This window comes from Hibiscus syriacus, unplaced genomic scaffold, assembly GCF_006381635.1.
Source record: "Hibiscus syriacus cultivar Baekdansim isolate YM2019G1 unplaced genomic scaffold, ASM638163v2 tig00111338_pilon, whole genome shotgun sequence".
Lineage (NCBI taxonomy): Eukaryota > Viridiplantae > Streptophyta > Magnoliopsida > Malvales > Malvaceae > Hibiscus > Hibiscus syriacus.
The window spans coordinates 997,937-1,003,165 of NW_024063064.1; positions in this window are offsets into that span (position 1 = coordinate 997,937).

Sequence of the window (5,229 nt, forward strand, 5' to 3'; positions counted from 1 at the left end):
ATGTAAAGATGATTCTTGAGAAAATAGTTAAGCCAAATTGCAAGGATTGGAGCTTGAAGTTGATTGACGCTTTGTGGGCTTATCGAACCGCATATAAAGGACCTATCGACATATCACCATATCGCCTTGTGTTCGATAAGCCATGCCATTTACCTATCGAGCTAGAACACAAGGCGTATTGGGCCGTAAAATAATGCAATATGGAGTTACAAGCGGTTGGCGAAACACAAAAATTACATATACAAGAGCTCGAGGAAATCCAGAGAGATGCTTATGACAACCAAAATATATAAGGACGAAACAAAAGAATTTCATGATCGAAAAATAGTTTTTAAATCTTTTTCTATCGGGCAAAAAGTTCATTTTAATTCAAAATTAAAACTTTTTACAGGAAAACTTCGATCAAAGTGGAGCGGGCCTTATACAGTAACTGAAATATTCTCTCATGGCGCAATCGAAATTGAAGACGATTTGAGCACTCGATTTAAATTAAATGGACACATGATTAAACCGTATTATACGAATAGTGAAGTTTGCTTAATTGAAGATCTTGACTTAGAGGAACCTGTAGTCTGAATCAGGTAGTCGAGCTAACAATTTAAACAAAAGTGCTTCATGGGAGGCAACCCATTGTTTTAATTCCGCTATATTTTTTTTTATTTTTATTTTTACTTTTTATTTTTGTTTCGTCAAGCATGTTTAATTTAATTTCTATTTTTATTTTGCAGGAACCGAATATTTTTATTCAAACTTAAACGACGAAGAATTGCAGAATTTCCATTCGAACAGTGCCAAATTCGGAACCTAAAGTGCATTACACGATCCAAAAACAAATTTCCCACCTTTTGTTTCCTTTCTGCCGCCCACACTCCCCAATCCCCTCTTCTTATATGTCATGGGCCCCATCCCTATTATCATTACATTTTGTCAATTTTCAAAACACCTATTTTCATAAAAAACAAACTCCAATCTCTATCAGTTTACTTTTCAATTTTAAACTCACCTTATCCACCCAAACAAAAAAAATCCCCATTTGACTCAAATTCAAACCCTCTCCCACGTACGACATCACCAAACTAAACCCAATTAAACCAAACTTCTCCTCTTCATCTTCTCCATACCCGATCGCTCATTCCCAAAACACAAACCATCGTCCCTCTTTCTACTCACCACCAACGGCACCAACGAAGAACTCTTATCGTTCTATCATCTTCACGCCTCTTGTTCCTCCCTAATACGCTATGAAGCGCACACAAAACTGACCCAAAAACACCAATGCTCCTCCACCCATCGTCTTGGAGGACAACGCCGCTCAAACGCACTGCCGTTCATAGAGTTACCGAGTGACTTCGACTCCATTTCGCCGCCTCCCCTGGCTCAACCGATGCAAGGTCGTGCGTAAGCCCCAACACGATCTCTATCTCCATCATTACACTAAATTCCAATTGAAGCAACATCATCATGCTCAAGACGGACGACATTCCCGTCATACTTGATGCATTCGCTGACATCAGATAACACTATTGAGGTAAACTCTAACTCTGTTTTGATTCAACTTTGCTAATGTACCACCCTATCTATGGTTTTACATAGGACTTCACTACAGATTTTTACCTCCGTATCCATCGCCTGCAACATCGAGCTCATGGTAGAAACCTCCACGTGATTCTTCGCCGACCCTTCCACCAAGCCCAGGGGATGCACCTGACAGCCCGCAACCAGCCCACGAAAACCCAGAGCACAACCGACGGGGTCAGTCATATATTGTCCATCTCGAGGAGACGATGCACGGGTATTTATAATTCTCCAATGACAAACTGGTACATTTCGAGTCGGTAAGACACCGCCCTTTCCGTGTAGCTAAGTATATTCCGACTCATAATCTAGAAACATTGCATTTACGTGAGTCTGTTCAAGCATACTTTGCTGCCATTAGTTGGGAATTATATCCGATGATTAACTGTGGAACGTTTTATGAACTTGTGTTTGAATTCTATGCCACTTTTAATTTTTCACCCCAACGTCTGCTTAATGTTAGTTCGCCTGATGTTGTAACATTCCGACTATGTGGAAATTACTTCTCAATGTTTATATCAGAATTTAATCTTGCTATGGGGTTCATGACGGATGTCATGAGTCATTCGTATTTAATCGCTTTACTTGAGATTCCGTAGAGTTTCGATGCCGACATGGCTTATGAGGGACTTACTGGTTTAGTCGACCACACTTTCAATGCTCGCGCGACGCGAGCCCATCTTATCCACGACCCAACCTTACGTGATATCCATAGCTTCCTCGTTTATAATTATTCTGGCCAGAACCACTCATCATCCTCCTTAAGCCAAGTCGAGCTATTGATTTTGTGGTGCCTGTCAGCCGCGAACGTGTGAACTTGGGATTCTATTTTGCTCGGGCCTTTGAGATCGTTATTCGATCCAATCACCCCTTATACTTGGACTTTACATCACCTCGCGTCGCTACTTTGATGTAACATGATTTACTTGTACTTTTTCTTTAGATGCTTTAGATGAGCGATGCTTGGATTCAATTGGCCTACTTACGGGAACCCCGAGTGCACCTTACTTTATTCCATCGGGTGTCCTCACTCCTCGCAGCGAGCGAGTTTTCATACGCCAAAATGCACCAGCGCCGCCACCTGTAGCACCACGCCCAGATATGTAATCCCAAATGGATGAAGTTCACGACCGCCTCCACTCCATTGAGATGAACATCATAGAGATCCTCTCCTACCAACATCCTAGCACCTTTCATCGCGACCGAGGTCGTGGCCGTGGTTGACACTAAATCCAGGGAGTACTCTATTCCTTCTCTTGCACTTTAGTTTTACGTTTTGAGGCAAAACACTTTAAGTGAGGGGGAGTAGAGTGTAGGATTGAATTTTACCTTACTTATCTTTATGTTTCGATGCTAGTATATGTTGGTTCAATTTTTCGGAAATTTCATTAATTGTTTTTGTCTTGTTGTATATTGTTTGGAATACTATGCTTGTTCGGGAACCCATAATTGTTTAGGTTAGGATGTTCTTGATAGCGAATAACATGAATTGTAAGTTGGTTTTTTTATATTCCATGACTTCGTTGGTTGAAATGTGATTAGATCAATGCATGAAACAATTTGGTGAGATTTGAGCCTATACGAGCATATCATTTTCGCTCTCGTTTTGTTGGATTGAGTGTGTCAAATTTGGCATTGATATTCTAGAACCTGCATGTTAAATACTGTCAAGATTACACATGAACATGATGCTTAAAAATGATTTGGACACCTTAGGATTAACCATTCCGTTTCCTTACTAAATTGCCTACCCATGCATCCCTTAGTTAACCACTTTTGAGCCTATTCCCGCTTCTTTGTTTTCACCATATTTATAAACCCGAGCCTTTCGTTTTATCACTCTTTTCTACCATTTTCAGGGCAAGTGAGCAGTTTTTCGATGTATGCTCTAAAAAAAAGGGAAAACAGTAGTTCGAAAAAGAAAAAAAGGGGATATTATTCTTAAAAAGAGAGAGAAAAAAGACGTGAACAGAATGGAGAACGACACAACAACAAAGAAAAAAATTCAATGCATTTCAGAAAAAAGTTTGTTGTTTGATAGGTTTTTTTTATCTTATTGCGCTTAATGTTTATTTTGATGGAGTTGAAATTATTGTTTGTTAGTTCCTTGCCTTGAACATTTAGCCATATATTTAGCCTTTTCCCCACTTTACCTAAGCCCGTTACAACCAATAAAAGACCCTTTGATTTATGCATCATGTTCTCATTAGTAGTAGAGATTTGATTTACTTGTAGGCCTTTGGTAATATCTTGTTGATTTTATCATTGAGTGTTTCATTACCCCAAACACGTTGAGTGATTTGAGTGAATCCCGGTAAGGTGTTGAGTTATGAGCATTGAGATTAATGAATGAATGAATATTACAATTGCACTTGACTTTATCCAATTGGTGATGTTCAATTGATTGATTTCTTGACTTGAATAGTTGTTGTGGTCTCTACCTTGCTTTCTCGGATTGAAACTTAACAAAGAAGGGTTGATGAAATTTTTAATTGATTTGATTAATCATACTTTAGGATAAGCATGAGATAAGTGAGGGGGAATTTGATGAATGTTCAAAATAGTTAATCTTTGCTTGTTATTTATTCAATTTTGTGGAATTATTGTTGCTGATTTGGTCGTGTTATGCTTGTTTTTGTGCAGGTCCTTACTTTCTAGGTCTTTACTTTCCGGAATTAGTGACAAAATGGGCGTATTCTACATTTTTATTTGGTCACGGCTGGAGACATGGCCATAACTCTGGACACGGCGCGGTCTGACGTGGCAGTTTCTAGAAGGTCCAGTCAGCGGCGGTTTTTAGAAGACTTCCTCCGCCTTCTGGAAGATGGACGAGCAGAGTTGCATTAGGAGACTAGTTTAAAGTTTGAATTTAAATTATAAAAAAAATTATCTTAGGATTATTTTATTTCATTTTCTTGTTTATCCTTAGGCTTTGAGATGTTATAAATACACACTTGGGGTAAGCCTAAAATGATCACTCAAATTACAATATTCTTTTCTCTCTAGATTTTATAAAAGCTTTCTCTTTTTACTTTTCAAGTTTTTTATTTTTCTTTTATTTTCAAGCTTTGTTTTCAAATATGCTAAGTATGACTTTTGTCATGCTTAGCTAAATTTTTCATAAGCCGAGAGTTGAAGCGATGACTCAATTCCAATGGGAGAATTAAAACAGACCCTTAATATCTTCGGAATATCTCTCTCAATCTCTGCACTTATTTTTCAAAATTAAAACAGTTTTCAAAATCAAATATTGACTTTGGTCAAGAGGTTGTTACGATTAAATGTGTGGGAGGACGATTCGACTTATAGAAAGCAAATTCAACTTCCTAGGAACACACTTGGCGAGATGGCTTCGCCAAGAGGGAATTGAGATCGAAATTGTCGGTTATTGAAGCAACAATCCGCAATAATCTGAGTAGGTCGCCACGAACTTAAACGGTAATTGATCTACGACAATTGATGTTGTTAGAATCAATTCCCGAAGTCAAAATCAAAGATTGCCTTGGGTATTCGGTATACAAGATAGAATCATGGGGATAGCCCTTGTAGGCAAAGTAACCGACGTGAATCCTGAAAAGAAAATCTTATTATATGATCTAAAGAAAATTGAGTCAAAGCGAAGCTTGAGGCTACTTTTACCATATTTATTCACAT